The sequence below is a fragment of the Zonotrichia albicollis genome, chromosome 2, assembly GCF_047830755.1.
Source record: "Zonotrichia albicollis isolate bZonAlb1 chromosome 2, bZonAlb1.hap1, whole genome shotgun sequence".
In the NCBI taxonomy this organism is placed as follows: domain Eukaryota; kingdom Metazoa; phylum Chordata; class Aves; order Passeriformes; family Passerellidae; genus Zonotrichia; species Zonotrichia albicollis.
Window position 1 is genome coordinate 57135016 of NC_133820.1, and position 22764 is coordinate 57157779.

Genomic DNA, 22764 nt, shown 5'->3' on the forward strand with positions numbered 1-22764 from the left:
AAAAGCAGCTGGAACTATTCATATGTGAACTGAGCCACTGTAACTCATTGTCTGTTCAGGGAATTCTTCTTTGTGGGCCTTATTACTTTAACAATTTATAGTTCATTGCACAGAATAAAGATTATTTTAGACCTTTTGCACCTACAGATACAGCACAGTAGTTGAAATGGAATTAATTATTCATTCTCTGATCAGTATCTGGAAAGTGCCAGAATATTTGTCTGATGTTCTAAACAGAGCTGGTATGGCACACTGTCACATGCTGACCCCTTCTGATCACTCAGTGTGCACAGACTGCTGCAGAGTAATTAGCCGTTCCCAAAGGTGCCAGACAGTTTCTTTCATACTTCTTGCTGACGCCATTCTCCTTGACTTTATAATTTATATTTGCAGAAGATACTGCACTACCTCTGTAATGACTGTCATTTTTACTACTCATAGTAGTAAGTTTGCCAGGAATAAATGTTTTGGTACTTTACACTATCTTTGATACACTCTAAACTGTAATTTTAAGCAAATAAAGATGGAGTAAGTTGTTCACTTAAGCAAGTCCTTTTTCTCACTATAATAACATAATAGCCAGCACAATCACACTTTTGATTTCATGTTGCATCTCTTTGTTTCCACAGGATTCACAGGTTTCTGTCTGTGCCATACAGAACAGATGAGCACTTCTAGTTGTGTATCTTGATAATCTCACCTGCCATCACTGATAAAAATGTGAGAAGTCCACTACTAGTCTGCTGGTCATTACTTTTTATCTCTTTATTGTCAAGTCTTTGAAAACATTTGTTTCTCTAACGGGACACTTGCCATTCCAGGTATCCCTTTTTTTCAATTACAAAGAAGGGTAGAACCATGTTGAACTCCTCCCAAGCTTCCCACCCAGTCTCAAATTCCCACTCCTGCTGGGAATGTGCTGAGGTGTACTCTTTCTATAGTGTGGTGGGTAAAAGAGCCCATCTGGATGCATGTGTCACTCAACAAAGGAGCTGTCTCCAGGACTGCAAATTAAAATTTGTAAATATTACCTCTGATGACATAAGTTGCTTTCCATACCCATGCTGGTGACACTTTTACAGTTCTCAGAACATCTTATCCATGTAAACATGGATTTGTTCTACACAGGTAAGAGTTAAAATATGAAAGCGTTCAATATCATCCTAAGGTATTTAAAAATATTACTTTCTTTGTCTCTAGAGGAGGATGACAGGTTATATGCAAATATGTACTATGATATTAAAGAATCATTTCAGATTATAAAAATGTAATGACAACTGAAAATTTTGGTCCATTGAGATCAACTCATTTCTCTGCTGTTTAATGTTTCATTTGAATGTGTTATGAACAAAAATTCGGTTAATATTTTTTTTGTGAGAAAGAGTTACAGGGATGCCGCCAGATCGGTCTCTGCCAGGATTCTTAGTGCTTTGTTATTGTAATACCGGGTCGTTAAGGCTTATCTCCTCTTTTGTATTAGTAAAAAGCCTGGCTGGGTGGGGTAATGGCCCTTCCCCGAGGCAGTGCGCTCTTCCAGCATAGGGAAGACACCTGAGAGGGTGGGGGGGGTTTATGCAAAGTGACTCCAAAGTCCAGAATGCTTTGTGGGACCCCGACTCGAAATGCAACTAGAAAACCCGAAAAACAACGAGCCAAATAAGAGTTGAGAGACTAGAGTGATGTCTGGACATGAGGAGCCAAGTGCTGAGCCTGCAGAGATGCGGAGTCCCTCTCGCCCTGAGCAGGGAGTGGTCCCAACGCCGGGACTAGCCACCTGGGAAGGTCACAGGATCAACATCTGACGGGGACATCACGCCCTAAGGCTCCCATGAGGACTGGATCCCCGGCTCTTCCCCTAGTGGACAGAGCTGCGCATATCCTCCTCCTCTGAGTCTCCCTGGGAGACGCGACGGGGACTGCAGCCCTGCCGAGCCGCCCAATCCTGAGCTGATCACTTTTAATAAAGGCATTATAAAGGAGAAGAAGTCTCCTGGCCCTGTTTATTTCAGAATGCAGCTGTTCTGACCCCGTGTTAGGTAATGGAGCTGTTCCAATGACTAAAATTCCCTTTAGCAAATCTTACTATATAGTCAAAATGTCTAAAACCAACTTTTCATTATGGAATTAACCTTTTAAGTGGCATTCCCAGAATCACAAAATAGGTAAGGTTCAACGGGACCGCAGTAGGTCACCTGATGCAAACTGTGCTGAAGCAGGGTCATCCTAGAGCACACAGCACAGGATTGTTCTTGAATATCTGCAGTGAGGGAGACTCCACAACTACTCTAAGCAATCTGTTCCAGGGCTTGGCCACCTGCACAGTAAAAAAGTTCTTCCCTATATTCAAGAGGAAATATTGTCACAAGTCCACAGTAGTATTTCTACTTTGTTTGGTTTTAAACTCTATATTCTGTTCCCTCTAAAACCATGCTCAGCTACAAAGTACACTGTGGAGCAGAAAGGTGCTGTTGCTCACTTGTGCCACTGAGAAATCCAAGTAACACTGACATGTTAAGGCTCAAGTCCTGTTGTGTCCTCCAGTCAGATTGCCCTGGGAGTTCCCGTCTGGGCCAACAGCTCTGCAGCTAATCACATCACGTCCTGACAAGTGGACAAGTTAGAGGCTGATCCTAGAGCTTTGTCTCTGGTTTTGCAGGAGATCCACCCAATACATTTAATGAGCATTGTAATTCTTTGCTGCTCTTTGCATTTAAGTTGTAATCATGCTCCTGGCTTTTGTTCTTGAGCACTTACTGATATTCTTGAGATCTGCTTTCTGTTCCGGTATTGTTTCCCTGACACTCCGTCAGTGGCACTTGTTTTTGACCAATTCATGCCAGTCCTCTGCGTGCACTAAGAACTTTCTTTGGTTCTTTTTAGCTTTGTTAGTGGACATACATTGACTGACTACTTAATGCGCTAAATCCTTTGACAGTTCTGTCTTCCTGAGTTCAGTGTCTTCTTTACTTACAGCAAAAACCTGTGGGTTTTGCTGTTGCCTGTTTGCATGCTCGACTGCTTGTGATGAAATAGTAGGTGGAAATATTTTCAGCTATTAATATATACATATGATTTTAAGTGTTTTAATTTCAAAATTCTGCTTTCAGCATCCACTGACTTTGGCTAGACTCATCTTGGAATAAAGCTTGTCAACAGCTAGTAAGGAAAAGACATTGAGTATGTTTGGGAAAGAAGGTTAATCTCAAGACAGTATTATTAACTTTGCATATAAAAATAGTACTGTCCAAGCACTTAAAATTTATGTTTCTTTCTCTATAATGCAAAATACACTGGATTAACAAAATTCCATTTCTGCATTGAAAAATCCTGTGCTATGCAGAAAATTTCATAGTGATCTTTTCTAAAAGGTTAGCTAATTCCCTTTTTTCTCTGGAGTATTTTTGTAAATTATGAACATGGTTGAATATTTCACAATCACTCATTATCAAATAGTAATTCTTTCATTTTATAGCAAAGAAGAGTAATCATGGTTCCCTGGGCCACTGCTAAACATAGAAGAAAACCGCTACCTCAGCTGGTATATAAGTGGGAATATTCAGTACATCAGCTTCTAAGTGACAATTGGAAAATGAAAACACTAAAACAGGAAAATGCTGTAGTTTCTCTCTATTTTTTTTTTACATTAATCACATTGAGTCTGAAATTTAAAAGTGATCAATGCCTGAGAAACACCTGCTTTAGAGTTTTTAGAACTGCGGGAATTGGGAGGGGTAGGAATTCTGTGAAGCTTCTGAACCCATCTCTGAATCAGTGAAAGAAAGAAAATTAAACCACTTTGAAATTCCATTCCATACACTAAGAAATGTTTATTACAAAAGTGCACATCTTACAATAAACAAATAAAGGTTTTGACATTAATTTCATTTGTGTTATACCAGTTCCTGTTTACCTCTCTGCTTCTAGCTCTAGTAAAATAGCTTCATTTTAATTCTGAAAGCATCACAATGGATTTATACATTTAGTGTGATTATGATATTCACAGCAGTGACAGACTTGATACAGAACCACATTGAACTCTTAATGCACCCATTAATCCACACAAAAATGTCTGAATCAGATTATTTTGTCTAGCAAATATAGCCATTGACAACAATGTAATTATTAATTTAAAATATCTATCTGAACTTGCATCTAGGCATCTGTAAAGTAAATTAAGCCCTTTGCTGTTTGTTGTTGGAGGAAAATTAGAATTAAAAAATGCAACTCAGTTCAGGAGAAATAACTGGTCAACAGTTATTAACTGATATTCAAATAAACCACAAGGTTTCTCCTGCTATCTTTCTCTTAGAATTTAATCATGCTTGAAAAGCTCTCCAAAATTAGCAATTTCAACAAAGAACAAAACCAGCAACAGAAGAAAGAAGAGAAGAAAATACAATACCTTATACAGTTGATTTCCCAACAACTTGGGGTGTTGATTTGTTTCCTCCATAAGAAAAACTGGCAACAGAGTCAGTTATTTCTTGACACAGTCCCACTTATTTCCAGAGAAATAACAAGATATATATTCTGAGGAATATACAAAAAATTAATTTTTCTTTTTCAAGAAAGTGATAATAAGTCTTCTTTAATAGTTCTACATTCTGAATTTTTCTACTGTTTCTTGATGTGCATTCTACTTAGGATAATTACATCTAAATAAACAGTAACATGATACTCATCAGCCGTCCTCTGAAGAACTGATTAGACCTCATGTATTTTAAGTGTCATGGGACATTTTTCCATTTGTCTTCTTAATTCTCTATTCTAGCTAAACTGCCTGGGCCCTATTATTGAAAAAAAAAAAAAAAAAGAGGATAGCCAGGTTGGCTTTACTGACAGAAAGCAAGGAAAGGTTGTTGTCTCTCCTCTGATGTCTGATTCCAGAATAGACCTTTGGGTGCCTAAACAACATTGAATGAAAGACTTTCTCAGCATTATTTCCCATGTGAGTTATAGTACAACTTTTAGAAAAAAAAAAATTAAACATTTGTAGTGATGAAGAGTCCATATCAAGGCTTGATAAGTAGTTCCAGTGCAGCCTGTGTCTTTTTTTGTTGTTGTTGTTGCTCTATCTGACCTCCACATTTCTTTCAGTTGTTCTATCCTCCTCCACACAAGCAAAGAATAAGGTGCTCTGGTTCTACCAAACGTAAGTTTCCCATGGGAGAAATGTTAAGTAAAGTTAGGATTCATACAAAGCTAAAATCACCTGAGCTTCTCACTACAATGGTGTCTCTCACTACAGATTGGCTTCATGACATTTAAAAGTTGGGTGTTAACAATTACTAAACTAACTAATGGAAACAGTCAATGGTCACTTCAGTACTAGTCCACAACTTTGGCAAATTCAGCTGTAATATAATTTCCCTACAACCTCTTAATATCTTATTCTTTATACATTTAAGGATTATTATGGCCCTCTTGCCTACAAGACTGTGCTGAAGAATCATATTTCACTGTGACCCAGTTAGCACTGGCCAGAACAGAGCACCTGGACTCTAAAGATGGTAAAATTTCTTCCCAGCTGATGAGTTTTCATGTAGAAATATTCAAATGTCTATTTGTTCCTTGCACTCTCTTACTAAATGATTGTATCATTTTATGAGAGTGACATGTGCTTACAGAATAGCAGCATTAACAAAGTGGCTTACAGTCAAAACCAAGGAAGACCCCCAAATGCATTTTCTAAATGTCTTACTGCATCACATGTGCTGCTTCTGTATACAGAGGAAAGTGACTTCTCATCCCTCATATGTGGGTCCTGACAAAAGTTAAAGCAAGAGTTTCTGTAAATTATGCCATCATAAATTTTGCTGCTATTATCAGTAGCCCATCAGGTATATAGCAAGAAAATGCTGAAACTAATTTCTTTCCCATTCCCAGATTGTATGAAACACATGATTACATTAATTTCTGCTCTCTGATTCCCTAGTCATGTCCTGATGAATAGCTCTTCATAATGGGGATTTTCCACTAATTATCTCCAGCCATTTTACATTGTGTGCTCTGAAGAGTGTCTTTGTAGAGCACTTTCCAGCCTAGGATCTTTCCTCATAGGTGTGTTCATAGTTTTACTTGCTCCAGTAATTAGATGTCATACTCAATTTTTTCAATCAGTAAAATGTATCTGTTGCCACTTTTCCACTACATTAAAGATCTCTACACTGCAGGGAGTTAAAATCTGTGGCATTTGACATTGTTATAAAGGGATTTCTCAGGAACTTATTTTAAGTTCAGATGAAACTTTCTCTTGTAGGTTATGTGGTTTTAAGCTTCCTCTTTTATGTGCTACATCAAAGTTCTACCTCCTCCCGAGACTGAGGGGAGATTGGCACTTCTCACAGTGCCAATCTCTTCCCTCTGGTGACCAGTGAAAGACAAATGAAGGGAACAGCATGAAGCTGTATCTGGGGCGGTTTGAGTTGGGCATTATGAAAAGGTTCTTCACCCACAGGATGGTTGGGCAGTGGAACAGGCTCCCCAGGGAAGTGTCACAGCACCAAGCCCGACACTGTTCAAGAATTGCTTGAACAACGTTCCCGGGCACATGGTGTGATCCTTGGGGTTGTCCTGCACAGTTAGTGCAGTAAGTGTACAAAATTTGGCAGAAAATAAACCCTCTTGTGTTCCAACTAGTCCTTAGACATCAGAGAGGCTTGGTGTGGCTGAGCTTAATCTCTGATTTATGACCAATTAGAGTGTGGTTTTAATATGTAAATAAGGGGACAAAGAAAGTCTCTGGTTATCTTTAGTCAAACTGAGTTTGCAGAATTTTTGTTTGACTGAAGTATGAACAAAATTTACATAAATTTACAAAAAAGTTGAAACATAGGCAGCACAGAAGTGTGGTACCTCAGTGTGTTCCTCCACAGGGCTGAGGCAGCACTGGTGGCCCTCTGACCTTCACCAGCTCTGTATTCCCATCATTGTCTCCTCAGAGGAACTGATCTAAACCAAGGCTGCTTGTGCACAGTGAGGAGGCTGAGGGCTGGCACAGAGACCTGGGTGCTTCTGCACTTTACTGAGACAACACTGGGCTCTGGGGCCTCTGCTTCAGCCCAGGCAACATTCAGTTGTTAAGCCTTGCTCAAGCCCAGGCACAAAATGAGGAAGTGGTCTAGCTTGTGGTTTCGCTCAATCAGCCTCACCAATTCTCCACTGTCTCACAGCATCTCTCTATTTTGACATAAACAGCCAGTCAGTCCATTTCCCACAATGGCCATGAGTTGGACTCAACGATTCTTGTGGGTCCCGTCCAACTCAAGATATTCTATTATTCTATTCTATGATTCTATGATTCCTTGTCTAGTAATTAATTGGTATCTAATTGAGCAGAAAAACAAGCCACTTACCCCAGTGGGTAAACTGCTCTCCAGCAGAACAGTGACTTTGGGCTGGGTAGGTTGTTTTGAAAATATGCTCAAGGTTAGGCATCTTGAAATCTCAAATCTTTAAAATGTGACAAAATATTAACCAAAAGTCATGGGGCAGAATAAAAACCCACAAAAATGTCCTGTTTGTTCACAAGAAACCTTGAAACAAGTATATTTAACAATTATGATCCACGGCTATATATGCAACCTGTTGTTTCCTACCTCTCTATCTCCTGATTTCTATTCACTGACCTATATTTGAAAAAGTGATAAGATGGAGGCTGAGAGAATATTTGGGAGGTATCACTGTACTGCTGTCTTCTCCTGTTCTCAGGATGTCCACTGGCCATTGTGAGAGAGGGGATCTTGGGCAAAACAAACGCTTGGTTTGACTGCTTTTATGTTTTTATGTTCCTGTAAGTTTGAAAATTCTCTGTATGCACAAGTTAGCTTGTGATTCATAAATTCTTGATTACGTACCAACTGATATGCTCCAGTCTGAGGTCCAAACTCTGACATTATTCCTGAATAGCTTGCTACAATGCCAAGAACTGAGAGTAGGGAAGTGGTGCTGGAATACATAAATGTGAGAAGATATGCTCAAAGGGACTTAATGATTACTGAGATAAGGAAAGAATGGGAGCTGGAACAATGCTTCAAAGCAATAGGGGACTAGGATATAAGCCTCAAATGTGCCAGGATGTACATCTTCAAACTGGAAGTTAAGACGTGAGAAATTGGAAGAATCAGACATAGGCTGCAGGGCAGGTAGTGGTGCAGAAGAAAAGGGAATGTGTGGTCCTTTGGAACACAGCTCAGGGGCCAGGATTCCTGAGTTAGCTGGTAAAGAGACAACCTAACATTTAAGCTTGTCTCTCCCAAATGATTGAGCTACACAGAATTCAGGAATTATATTTTTCTCCAGCTTTCATTTGCTATTGGCTTATGTCACCAGAATTTGTTCTATAAACTTGTGAGTTTTGAACTTTTTGGGTGAGCCCCAGGGATATAAATTTGCTTTAACAAGACAGAATTTCTGATGGTTGTTTTTCTGGGTTAGTTAACTCTTAAAAGTAATTTGAAAAGTTTTAAGAATACAGACATTAAAACATACAAAAAATAGAGAGCACTCGAACTCAGGTTACTTGTGAAAACTTAATTCAAACTCCTGGAAGATACAGTCTTTTATCTGTGAGAGATCACATTCTGTTTGAACCAGAATGTTCCATTCCTTACTTATTTCAGTACACAAGATATGTAGTGTTCAGAGTAGGGAGAAGACGTGGAGTAGCCTGCTGATTGTATGACTCTTTATATTCACCTTTTCTAGTACAAAAGCTACACAGTCCAGTGACTGAGGCACCTGGTTTCATGAAGAAAAAGTGTGTTCTCTGGACAGAAGAATATCTCCTGACCAAGTGGATTATCTCATTGTCTTGTTCCAATGGATCCTGTGTGAGGCTGAATCTCATTTAATTCAGTTTTGGGACAGGCAATGAGAAATAGGTATTTTTCACTTTCTGGGCACCCAGGCTCATGCTGTGAAGACTCCTCAACTGCAAACAAAGCTGATGTCCAAGGTGATTGCCAAATAAAGTGTAGAAATAAATGCTATATCCCTGACAAATGTAGCCATCCAAAACAGGCAGCCAAATAACACATATTTGTGACACTAACTGTATGCTCTCTCATGTATATAATGTGGGGATAAATGCATTAATGTTTGTGAAGCTGTCATGTGCTAGTGATAAATGTCAAAGGAACTGTGGAATCATAAAATATCCTGAGTTGGAAGGGGTGCATGAGGATCATAAAGTTCAAGTCCTGACTGTCCACAGGACAAGTTAAAAGTTAAATCATATATCTCAGAGTTTTGTTCAAACCCTACTTGAACACCTACAGGCCTGGAGCACTTCCCATCACTTCACTGAGAGTTGACCACACTCTAAGTGAAGAACTTTTTAATATCCAATCTGAATTTACATCAATACAGCTTGAAGGTGGGATAACAGGGTGGGGATTTTTGAGTCTGAATCCCCATAGCCTGACAAAGAGGGACAAGGAGCTACCTGTTGAGCTGAACATAGGCAGTGGGACACAAGGACTGGAGACAGCATCTCCAGAGAGCAGAGACTATGGAAGACAGTTCTTAAAAGCCATGTCATAAGTTCATTGTGAATTTCACATTTGGCCTTTTAGAACTGAAGTTGAATGGGGATGTAGGGAATGCTGCACATCCTAACCTGTAGGCATTAGACTTTGCAAAGTTTCTATTCCTTCAATTACTTTTTCGTGTATAACGCACTTAGTTATGATAAGCAAGAATGGTTTTTGGTTTTGAACTAAATGAAGAAAAGTGTGCGAACAAAATTATGCTTTTAGAGTAGGAGCAAGGGATTGAAGGGAAGGTACTTCAAAAGACACTAGAAAACTAAAAAGAAATTATGGACCTGTGAAAGATCACAAAAATAAAGAGATCACAACAGATTCAGCTCTGGGGGTGATGGTGCACTAGTGAGGGGTCTGAAACGGAGAACAGAGCACCGTTAGTGTTTATGTGAAAAAGGGGCTGCACCATGATGACAGATGTTTAAAGAGCAAAAAGTTTGGGTTTTGGGTCACAAGTCAAAGTCCAAGTCTGTAGTCTTTTTAAAGGAAGAAATGCTCAGGTCAGTCTTGTGAGAGGGCCATCACAAAATCTTCTCTTTGTGGGAAGTAGGCTGGAGTCTTCCCACTTGCAAGGCTCTGTGCAGGACATATTCTGAGCCTCGTGGCAAGCAAGGGACTCTGCTCTTTAGAATATTCACCCATCCACCTTACAGTTTAACAAAACCATTGTGGAAAGGTGCTCTAGTAAATTCCCTGACTATGTTCTGCCCTAACTAATTTTTCCAAATGGCCTTTTAGAATATAAAAGAGCAGTGCATTAATCCAACCTGACAGTCCTGTTGATTATGGCGCAGTCCTCATCCAACAGGAAAGGACAAGTTGCCTAAAAAAGCAAAAGCAACTTTGTTCATTGCTCAGACACTAAATGAAACTGAAGAAAAATGGCTTTGCTTTGAAAATGGAAAAGTTCACAAAAATGACTATTTTTTCATTTTTTTCCTATGAAATAGAAAATGTCAAAATATTACTTAACTATTATCACAGTGATTTGTAGTAAGAGAATCTTATTATGATTCTGAATAATTTGATTTTTAAATTAAATTTATTACAAGAAATATATTAAAGAATGGTTTAAAAACTGGCCAAATTTAAGCATTATGAAATAAAATTCACTTGACAATTTTATATTTTTCAGTTTTGTTTTTTTCTCTCAGACAGCTCTAAACAATGCTAATAACCAATTAAAAACTACATTGTGGATCTTACTGAGATAAAACAGAAGCCAGGTCATCAGCCAAAAAATACTGACTCCATTATATATATGTAGCATCACTTCAATTTCTGCAGGCTAGTAGTGCTGTTTCAAAAAAGGAAAATACATTTTTTCCCTGTGCTTTCCACTGCACCCCCTTATGAAGCACTATCACTCATCTGATTGCACATACAGAAAGATCAACATGTTGGTCCAACTGAAAATTGGCCAATTTCTAGCTGCAAGAATGCTCATGTCACCATAGAAAGGTGACATAAATTTATAGCTAGTCACTGAGAAGAAGGCAGGACTGCTACTTTTGGCAGCAGCTTTATCATGCAGCAACTTGCCTGTGGTGAAACTGTGGAGCCTGATCTTATTCAAGTTCTTCTGTAAGAGAAATACCAGGATAAAAAAAAGGAATATCAGCAGCCATATTTAATGGAAAGAAACAAAGGTGAAGGTACACAGAATATCCTATTTAGGAAACTAGAAAAGGTTTAACTTGCAAATCCAGTATTTGATTAATACTTGTGATCAAACAGTTTTTGAGATCCATAAGTGAAAAATCTAGAAAGAAATGGGATTTAGAAAGAATAGGGAATTTTCTTTCTATATAGGAATACATACACAGATGCTGCTCCAAAGATAGGTTATGGTAAGATGAGAAGCTAGGTTCATGCAACAACTCCCTCCTGCTGAAACGGAGTCATTCTCTCCTCCTTCAGGCTGCACACTCTTCTCTGCGGTCTTTGTGGGGGCTTTGGTACCTGGTTGACACATAAGTCACTTCAACTCACTAAGGTGGCAAAAAGCTATTCACCTTTTTTTTTTTTTTTTTTTTACTTAATTGATTTAGTAGGTTGGAGAACAAATGTTATTAATGGTGGCAGCACCCCAAAAATAGCTGAATGTCATAGCTGACAGCTTTTCTCAGCAAAATGTCACTAAACCAACATGAAATCATGCTATTTTAGACTTGGACTTACAGTTTGAGGACAGGACAGTATAGAAAAACTGGTTGTAGAAAATGATCCTGGAAGTTGATGCTGTAAATTGTATGGAAAGAAGACAAAAGCAGGTCTATATGTAAACCCCTTTATTCAAAAGGCAAATTTTGGTAAACTATGACCTAGTTAATCAAGTTAGCTGAATGGAGGAGCTCAGAAGTTTGAAATTAAAATTATTTGCCCTTTCTGCAAGGGGCAGGTGCTAAGACAGTTCATAAAAAGGATCATTAAGTAGAGTGCTTCTGGGAAAGAGGGACTGAGTAGCAGAAGAGTTTTGCCACCCATTGAGAATCCCAGAGATAAGGTCATATTTTCCAGAGCAGAATGAAGGAAATGGCAGCAGGTAGTATCAAACAGAAGAGTACCAAAATGAATAGTATCTTCTAGTAGGTTTCTTTGGGAGTTATTCTTGGATGAATCTTATTGTTTGGTAAAGAAGAGAAAATAAATTTATTGCAGTGGCTGGTTCCACAAAACTAGGCAGCATCATCAACAGAGCTGCAGTGAGATGTCAAATGGAAAAACAATGAATGACCTTGATGATTGAACTAATGGAAAAAAACCAAACTGCTATAATACAAAATGCAAGGTCATGCACTTGGATGCTAACAAAAATTTTGCTGTTAATGGAGAACTTTCTCAGTAACTGAGTGTTAGAAAAGAACATAGGTACCAGTAGGTGGCTATCTAAGCACTTATACAAAAAGGCAACTACACACCCAAGACTGTAATATTCCATGGAGATATGGAAATATTGATCTACTGTACAATGCAGTAATTTAGCCTAAAATGAACTATTATGAGAATTTGAACTCACATTCAGACAGATGAGTTCAGACTGGGATGGGTAGTAATAAAGCCCAGCAGAATGACCAGTGGACTGAAGATGTTGAGCAAGAAGAGACTAAAAAATCTGTATTTAGTCTAGCAAAAGGAAGGCTCAGAGGGAATATGATGGCTGTCTATAAATATATCAGGACTAAACACCAGGGAGGGAAAAGAGCTATTTAAGCCTAAGGATGAATATTGGCACAAAAACAAATGGATTCTTGAATAAATTTAGTCTGAAAATTAGAAGGAAGTTTCTAACCACCAAAACAATGAAGTTCTGGAACAGATTTGCAACAGAAGTAGGGGGTAAACATATCAAGCTACCATTAAGAGGGGGCTTGAAAAGTTTCTGCAAGGGATTATATGACACAGTTTCCTCTAATAGCAAGATAGTGGACTCAGTGACCTAAGCAGTCTCTTACAGTTTTAAGATCCTACCTTGTGTTTTGTAATACCATTTCTCCATTAAGACAAGAGATGAATCCAACTAAAATCCTCAAATGTTTAAAAATTAATAAAAATTACTTTGCGAGTAAAGATTATGTTGATTATTGTAAGCTCTCTTAAAATTATTTCAGAAAAACAACTGGTAGGTATTACAATCTTATTCTTTCAGTATGGGAATGTCTTCTGTGGGGAAGTTGCCCAGACCAGAACATAAGTTGTTATTTACTCTTCCAAAATTTAAATACGGGATAAAGGTCATTTGAAGGCATATTATACTATGCAATGAATGATAAACTCATAGAATAGGATATATTGCCTCCTTATTTAACTGATGGAAAGATCACTTTTGGTTAATTAAACTGCAAATAAAACAGTTGAATGCAATCTGCTTATATCTACATAGTGATTTATTTATAAATATTACAAAATGTCTATGTAGTTCAACAGCCATAATGAAAACCACAGGTAACGTCCTGTACAAAGCATTTTTTTGTAGTTTTAAAAAATTCTAAGGATTCTGTTACGTAGAGTACAAACACACAGGCATGGTATCATGGAATCATAGATTGATTTGGATTGGGAGGGGACTCTGAAGACCTTCTGGTTCCAACCCCTGTAGCATGGGCAGGGACACCTTCCCCTAGACCAGGTTGCTCAAAGCTCCATTGATCCTGGCCGGAGATGGGGCATTCACAGCTTCTCTGGGCAACCTGCTCCAGAGCTTCAGAACTCTCACAGTGAAGAGTTTTTTCCTATTTATCTTTTCATTCAGAACTTTAGTCTACAAAGAATAGCTGCTGTGCCTGATGAAACTCAAAAATCAGAACACCAACAGAGGAAGTAAAACCAAAATGATGAAGCTGTTACTGATTATAGATGTTTTAAGATTGTGCTTTCTTTTGTTTTGATTTTGTATTTTTAATTTCTTTTCCCTCCACTGCTATTTCTTGAAGTTGTATTGAGCAAACACTGGTAGACCAGAATTCCATTATGCCATGACTATGAGAACACAAGTTCCATCAACCTATACAGGTTGTTCACATCTTTCTTCTTTGTGTGGCCAAGAGAGACTGAGGATAAGTAGATAAAGAAGTGAGATTAAGGACAGAAAAGAAAGAGAAATACTGGAAGAAATGGTAGGGGGAAAAAGAAAAGTTGTTCTAAGAAGTGGCTTTAAACTATGTTCATCCTGTTATTACAATACAATATGCATCACTTGAAGGTTGTCTTGGTAAGTCCTTTTAAGACTTCTGCTCAAACATAAACCTTCCAAAATATATCAGATTACTCCTTCTCAGTTCAAAGTTGACTGCTTTTTGAGAAAATAGTCCTCCATGACAGGAGAAGGATGTCATTCTTCTTATAAGTTGATAAACAAACTGTTGGCTCAACTTTGTTGAATTTATCTACTCCCGGTCAGTACATTTGACATTTTCTAGTAAGGTGACTGACATCAGGCCTGTCCATCAAAGAAGTGGTGTGAAGCCTATAAATACATATGCTTCAGTTCTCTGGTGTTCATAAAGAGATTTTGCTGAAAGAGTTTGAAATAATGCTAACTCTTTCAAACCATAAAAAGAATTATTCTATATGAATTGTTCTTAAAAGTTGTCTGAATTATACATGTTTCTATAGAAGAAGAGGAATTGACATCATTGCCTGAATTTTTCACCCTTTTTCCTGATGTCAGTTGAAAAAATAAAGGCAAAGTCATGGTGTATTCAATTATTTTGGCTGTATTTCAACATATGAATTTATAACTAAGGTTACATGTCTATAGGGGGACAACAGTTCTCTGGAGTTATAAACTTCAATATATAAAAACATTTCACATAGTTCCAAAAGTGTAAGCAAAACCATTAAATTTTGTTTAAGCTGTATAATCTAAAACATTAATGAAAACGTTCTATTGCTATGTAATAGTCCTAGATAATACTGTTAGGTAATGTCTCTTGCTATGGCAGTGGTAAGATGCAAAGTATTCTCCAGTTACTTTTAGTACTATAGAATAGTAAGAATGATAGGTTTCTTTTAATGTGTTCTTAATTAGAAAAACACTTGTTTTCTACCATCCATTCCTAGTGCTTAAGCCCTCTTGAATTTCTTTCTGAACTCCATAAGAACTTAAATGCTTATGGATAAACACTGCTGTAGAACAAAAGACATCTTCCTGAGACATACGACTAGGAACGTTGGCAAATATGTAATAGGGAGGACAACTTTTAACAGCTTTGAATTTTACCAACCTAGAAGATATTCCAGGCTAATGATGAAGACGGTCAGGAGCCAGCTGACTTGGAGTGAATGGGATTCAATGTCAAAATTTCAACACCTTTCTGGTTACATAATTAGTTTGGTAGTGTGATACTGCAGATCAAATATATATAAATTTATGGGTCAACTTTGAGATCTTCAAAATGGATGATGATGCATGCAGACATGGCACTTTCCTCCTTGGCAGTGGTTGACTTAGAGCTGTTTTGCCATCAGCTCACCTATTTTTTTACAGGCATGAGCAAGCTGCTGCCAGCCCTGAGGGAACTCTGTCCCTCCACATCAAGTAGCCCTTCCAAGCTCCATCTGATGAGCAGTGTGTTTTGAACAAAAAGCCCCAAAACCCCAAACCCATATTAATTCCACCCAACAACACATAGTAACAGTGCCGGATAAGCTTTTGGGTTGAATTGTTGACGGGAGCCTGTGTCTCTGGGTGGCACCATTGGGAAGACACTAGATGTATTGTTGTGACAATGGATGATAGAAAATTTCTCATCTCTCCCACACATGAAAATTATTAGCCAAACACATCAAAGGTTTGTTGAGAGAGAGGCGACATCCCTTCAATGACTCCTGCGCCGCCCGTGAGGAAGGCTGTCCCTCAGGCTGATCCTGCGGGGGGCTCCAGCTCCCGACTGGAAATGGCGCCAGCCGCTGAAACCCAGCGCCTTGCGCACACAAGAGCCTCTCTCCCCGGGGGACGCTGCTCCGCGTGGTTGACACGGATTGATCCCGGCTAGAGGATCAGGGCGGGTATCGCGCTCTCTCTCTCCCTCTTCTGGGCAGAGGAGGATGGGTGAATGGAGCAGAGCGGGACCAGCGCGCCAGACGGGCGGCTGCGCTCTCCCGGTCCTCGAAGGAGCGGGCGCTGGTGCCATGGCCAGCGCGGGGAAGGAGCCGCGCAAGGGAAGCGCGCATCCTCCATTTTGGCGAAGGGCGGGCGGAGAGTTGGCTCCCGGCGCCTGGCCGGAGCACTCGTCCCCACCCCGCGGCACTGCCGGGGGCACCCGGCTCTTTTTCCCGCGGGGAAGCCGGACGGAGGCCGTTCAAATGGACGCCCCGCTGCGTCTCACGTTGGTTCGAATTGGTACCAAGCTCCCCGCAGCGGCTTCCGACAAAATGGAGGACGCCACCACCACTGCCACCACCAGCACCACCACCACCTCTACCATCTCCTCCAGGAGCCATGTCGGCGGCTGATATGGCGCCCTCCCCCGCGGCGGGCGGGGGTAGCAAGGCGTCCTCGGTTGAGGAGGCGCTGCTTGGCGGGGCAGGCTGCGGGGACGCGGGTCAGGCGCCCTCCCTAGGAGACGTGAACTCTCCCTTTTCCCTCTGGGTATGCTTCCATTACCCATGCTCTGTCCACCATGGAAATGGCCCCAGGTTCAAAACCCTAGTGAGGGGAAGGAAGGAGCAGAGTGGGACCCTTCGGATAAGCGCTGCCAGCCCCTTGGCTCGGCGGCAGGGTTCGGAGCGGGAGAGGCGAGCCCGCGCCCCACGGTCGGAGCGGTGGCGCCCGCAGGGACCGAGCGCACGGCCGGGACGGCCAGCGCACCCTGCCCGCGGCCGGCGGGGCGCAGCCGGCTCGGCGGCACCGAGAACTTCTGCCAGTTGCCGCTGTCAAAGAGCGGCGCGGGGAGCGACAACGCAACCCTGGGGCACGGGTAACGAGCCGGTCGGTGGGCAACGATCCGGGTTCCTCAAACCTGATGGATCAAAGTGGGAAGAACCCCAAGCGTGGCCAGGAGGAAGATTGGCAGTTTATAGGGTCAACCGGCTGCAGGCGGCTCTGATGGATGGGCGGTGCACCCACTCGGCTAGCCCAGCGCCAGAGCCCGCCCTCTGGGAAAGCCAATGCCGGGGCAGGGAGGCGGATCTCCCCGAGCTCCCTTGGCCCGGTTCCTCCTCCCCTTCGCCAGCAGCTGCGCTTCGCCCGGGACTGGACCGAGTTAGAGTTGAGGCGCCGGAGGAGTAGCGCAGAGTGCGTGCGTCCCCCGCGGGGGGGTTCGTGCCCGCAGGCGGTGGGGAGCCGGGTAAGGCGGGGGCGCGGGGCGCTGCGCCTCACTGGGGCGGGCTGGCGGGGGGCTGGCGGCGGTCAGCTGCCCCCAGGGCGGGGATGGGAGAGCAGCCGCCGTGCCTCCCAGCTACCCGGCCGAAGTACCCCGCGGTGTCGCTGCCGCGCCGCCACCTCTAGCGGCAGGGGCGCGGGCGGCACCGGGGGCAGTCCCGCGCTTAACCATCGCGCCACGGAGGGGGGCGGTGGGGAAAAATGGGGGGCGCCCGGGGGCAGCCCCGAAGGGGGGGGCAGGGGTATTTGGGGGAAGGGCCGGGTCTGCTCTAGCGCCTCCTATTTTAACTCTCTCCCTCCCTTCCCCGCCGGGCCCTCGGCTGTTGTTCTGCCCCGGTGCCTCCCCCACCCACCACCCTCGCAGCCCCCCCCGCGGGTACCTCCCTCCCCCCCCCTCCTCTCCCCTCCCCTGCCCGGCGCTCCGCGGCTCCCCTCCCGTATTGTTCGGCTGGGTCTCTCTAATGGCGGACAGGAGGCGGTAGTGCCGCTGGCCGACTGCAGGGGGGCAAACCCGAGACTAGGGGCAACTGCCGCGCCTGCGGGCAGGGAGCGCGGGCGCTCGCCCGGCGCCGGGGCCGTGCCGCTGAGGGCCCCGCGGCCCCTCCGGGCGCCGGTTCAGGGCTTATAGGGCAAGTTCGCAGGTAATACTCGCTGTTCCCCGCCGTGGGTGCCACCGCTGCCCTGTCCCCCACACTCGCGGTGAAAGCCCCCAGTGTGGCGGCGCCCGAGAAGGGCTCCTTGTCCCTCCTTCTTTCAGCAGGGACAAGCTGCGTGGGTGTGCCGTGAGGTGTACCCCACCGCCCTCGGCGAGGGCAGTGGATTTATTTGTTTGTTTATTTATTTATTTATTTGAAAGATTGCGATTAAAGGGAAGTGGTGAGTGATGCAGGCAGTACCTGCCCTGGCCAGGCGATGGAAACGCTCCTTGGGGGCGCTGCTTGATCCTCGCTGCCCCGTGTTAACCCCGTGTCTTTCCTTTAGGCTCCAGCCCAGTTTGGTGCAGCCTTGGCAGCGACCAACAAGGCGAGGGAGCTCCATTGTGAGTGCTATTTGTGTATCTGTTTCTGCCTTGGCTAGACCTGCTTCCAGCGGGCTTCAACCATTTCCCCCGCCCCGTATTCTCCGGGGGCAGGGGTGAAATGAGGTCCCTCCAGGGCTGGGTGGGGAAATTCCTGGGATCAGTAGCTGCTGCCCTGGGGCGAAGCCCCAGTAATGGCTGTGAGGCGGCTCCTCCTCGCGGAGTGGGCGCTGCTGCTGCAGACACCGCTCCTGCAATACCAACTCCGGCAGGCAGACGACGGGCTGCTGCCGCTGCTCACGTTACCCGGCTCGGGAGGGAGGAGGAGGAGGGCATATTTCGGGTGCCCTCTAGAGTTCTGGAGCGTGTATGAAAATCCGTGACAAGACACCTTCAGCCATCTTGAATTTTCTCCCCCCCCATTGCTCGAATCACGTGTCCCCCGTATCATCTCGAAGCTAAGAAGAGGCACGGGAGGTTTAAAATCACCCAGCAGTTTGCGATGGAGAAGCGCGCTCCATCGTCTCTTTGTGCATTCACGCTGGTTCTCTACACCCGTAATTTGTTTGGGTGGTTTTGTTGGGTTCCTTGGCTGGGCTTCTGAGCAATCTGCTTTGTCCTTTCCCCAGGAAGCTAGAGGACACTGGGGAAACCCACAGGTTCCCAATAGCGAGCATTTTTGGTGTTTTGTTTGTGTGGGATTTTCAGAGCAGATTTTGATCTCTGTTGGGTGCTAGGTTGGCTTAAGGAGAGGCTTGGTGCCAATCCCTGTGGGTACGGCTGGGACGTAACTTGACTCTATTTTCTGCCCCTGTCAATACTGGGGCTGTTTTTGAGCTGCGTGGGGGATTCCGGGATCGCCAGGTAGCGCAGGGAGGGAGCGGGCGAGGCTGCAGGCGCCCGGGAGAGGCTCGGAGCTGCCGCGGCGGGCCCGGGCGCGGTGCGCGGCCTGCGCCGCCAGAGGCGCCGGCGGGCAGCGCGGCCGCTCCGCTGGGAACGTGCAGCCCGAGAACAAAACAAAAAGGCAGCGCCTCTCTCGCCTTCTGGGTCTCTCGCTTGGGTGCAGCGCGGATTCAGCTGGTGCGGTCTTCCCCACCAGTCGTGTCTTGAATTTTTTTCCCACTCTCTGTTTCTGCCCCTTGCTGCTTTACGTGGTTGATTTTCCAGATTTGCAGAGCTTGCAACTTTCTGTGTCACTTTTTTGGTGGCTATACAAAGAATGAGTGGTTCGCTGCAAACCTCACTGCTTAGGATGAGGCCATCGGATCTGTATTTATTTTGGGCATCTAAAATTACGGACCACACCAAAGAATTGTAAGAGTTTACATGGCATGTTATCTTTAATAAAGTCGTCTGTTCCAACCCTTGACTTGCTACAGCAGTTAAACATTTTTAATTGTAATTTTTTAAGTCTTACCATATCTTGAATGCAAGACTACCATCTAACTTTACTTCTGATTCATTCATTATGCATTCCAGTCTAACAGCTGTTCTGTTTATTTCTGATGATCCTTCATGTCAAAAAAAGTTACTTCTAGGAGCAATCAAGGCAAATGATGCTTTCGAAGGAGGGAGACTGTTCTGTACTGGTGCTAGTTCGACAAAAATTATTGCAGCTTTGTGTGGCTGCTTATGAGAAGATGAGAATACTGCCAGGAACGGCCATATAGCTAAGATTCAGTAGGTCTTTGTAAGACTTATTAAATGTCTTGCACAAAAGCATCCTGGTAGGTGGCACATTGTCCTCCTCCAGTTGTGAGTATGGTGGTACAGCCTTCTTTATGGCATGTGGTAGGACCATGCTGTTCTGGGAGGGAATGTATGTGGTGCTTACTGCTGCAAGGTCATCTCTAGCAACCAAACTCATCAGCCATGTCATTTGGTGGTTAAACTAAGTAACTTGTTTTAATAGAAGTCTCTCTTAATTAGAGCAATAAATTCACTTTATTATCTACTAAATTGGCTTTACATTGTTGTTATTAATCCTCTTTGACTTCAAATGTATGATTGTATTCTACTGTTGCTTACCCTGTAATAACATGCTAAGAGGGATTTGCATCAGCAAGAATGTCAAAGTGGCAGTGGAAAAATGAAAGCAAGTTTCTCTGTCTTTTGTAGAGCTTGTTCAAGTATGTACAGAGGGATGTGGTACAAAGCTGGTACAATGTCTTCCAGATTTTTGCTGGGGTTGTTTGGTTTGGGTTTTGGTTTTTTTGGTCCTGCAGAAGTGTGAATCGCCTTGTGGTGTTTGAGAAGTTTTCATTTTGGTTTTGAGGACTAAGCACAGAATTATTGAAGTTCTGTCACATTGTTTGAGTTTGCACTCAATTGATGTACCCTGCAACAAAAGCAGTATGGGGGGTTCTGTTAAGAACTTGTATCAAGAATTGTTGCTAATGGAAAATTCACTGTTCACGGAGAACTGTTTATTTTTCCATCACAATTAACAATCAACTCAACCAATTTGTGGAAATGGATTGGAATTTGAAGTTCACAAGAGTTCAAAAGACTGCTCAGGTGTCCAGTGTGAGAAGCTGGAGGTAATACTTGCCTCATGAGGGCCTTAAAAGCCCCCTATGTTGCAGTGGAGTTCTGTGTCCACTGAAATTGTGTTCAACTCTAGGGCTGGAAGTGTTTTCTTTTCAACTTCTTAACTTGGTTTCACTGGTTTAATCTTAGTAGTTGAATGCTCTTGTGGCTAAGTGCATTGCTTGCTTACACATTAAAGTTCAGACAAAGCTTAGCTTGTATTCCATATTTATAGCTTGCCCTATGTGCTGCTGGCTTTTATGGCTGGCAATACATGCCAACTTGATGTATGAATAATTTACTCAATTTAGATGCTACTATTTACCTTCTTCATTTTGTACCAAGATTTGCAAGTTTGTCAGATAGTGTTTTGTACTTCTAAGAGAAATTTTTGGTAGAGGGAAGAAGTTGAGACTTCTGGAATGCAATTGCATGTAATGGCCTCTTCAGCTGGGACTTTCACTATATTGATTTTCTATCATAGTTTTTCAGCTGCACAGTGAATTATCCCAGCTCTCCTGTGTTACCCATGTTGTGTGTATTGGTGTAAATGCACTTTATTGGGACTATTCATCCTGCCACCTATTTTGGGAGAGAAGTGCTGATTCATGTGTGACTGTTCTCAGGTGTTTCTGTGGTTTCTAAAGCTTTGCATCTTTGCTGTCATGTGAATCTCCATCCCTCACCCCCTGCTCAGATGGTTAAGCAGCATTCATTGCTGCTGTGGTTGGCTCCATTGAATACAATCCTGTGTGTGCCCAGGTGGCCCAGAAGGCCGATGGCATCCTGGCCTGGCTCAGCCAGGTGTGGCCAGCAGGAGCAGGGCAGGGACCGTCCCCCTGTACCCAGTACTACTGAGGCCACAGCTCCAATCCTGTGCTCAGTTCTGGGCCCCTCAGTGCCAGAGAGACATTGAGGGGCTGGAGCGTGTCCAGGGAAGGGCAGCGGAGCTGGGGAAGGGTCTGGAGCACAAGTGCTGTGAGGGGCAGCTGAGGGAGCTGGGGGTGCTCAGCCTGGAGAAAAGGAGGCTCAGGGGGACCTCAGCACTCTCTGCAGCTGCCTGACAGGAGGGTGCAGCCAGGTGGGGTCAGCCTTTTATCCCAGGTAACAAGTGACAGGATAAGATGGCCTCAAGTTTCACCAGGGGAGATTTAGATTAGATGTTGAGGAATTTTTTTTTCACTGGAAGGGTTGTCAAGCATAGAAGCATGCTGCCCAAGAAAGTGATGGAGTTGTCATCCCTGAAAGAAATTAGAAGATGTGTAAGTGTGAAACGTAGGGACATCATTTAGTGGTGAACATGGTGATACCAGTTTAATGGTTGGACTTGATCTTAAGTGTGTCTTCCAACCTAAACGATTCTATGATTTCAATGCCACTTATTTATACTTAAGTGATTTTGACAGTTGTAAACTTTTCTTTTTCATGAACTTCCAGAAGTTATGAATTTTATATGTGGAACTTTTATATGTGGAATTTTTATTTTCCACATATTTTATATGTGGAAATTTTATTCTGTGGAACTCAGTGCCACTAGAGTTCAATAAGACACACACACACACACAAAGAGTTTGATTATATGTGTGTGTGTGTAAGAGAACATCAGCAGTTGTAGATGAGATCAGTGGTTGTCCTTTATGGACAGGGTCCACTAAGGGTTTCCTATCCCTTTACCTGCACTATCTCTTGGACTAGACATGTCAATGATGAAAGTTATTTTCTTGCTCTGGTTTGCTATCAGAAGAAAATTATTTCAGTCAATGGTTATAATACAGATTTTATTAGTCCACATAAGTAAAATCTACGGAGATTGGTAATTTTGTGTTCTAGTGACAAGATTGCCACCA

The 22764-nt window shown here is 43.0% G+C and overlaps 1 protein-coding gene across 8 annotated transcripts in view; it reads left to right on the forward strand.

The window, feature by feature from the left end:
- Positions 1-17175: 17175 nt before the first annotated feature.
- The window catches only part of ZMYM2 (zinc finger MYM-type containing 2), an 87766-nt gene continuing 82177 nt past the window's right edge, over positions 17176-22764 (forward strand). For 6 of the 8 annotated variants that reach the window (XM_074535209.1, XM_074535216.1, XM_074535215.1 and 3 more), the window contains exon 1: positions 17176-17335. The gene's annotated coding sequence lies outside the window, so the exon portion shown is untranslated. Of the gene's footprint in view, positions 17336-17817; positions 18012-18351; positions 18410-22764 lie in introns of those variants that run through there. The other 2 variants (XM_074535213.1, XM_074535214.1) reach the window with 2 other exon arrangements.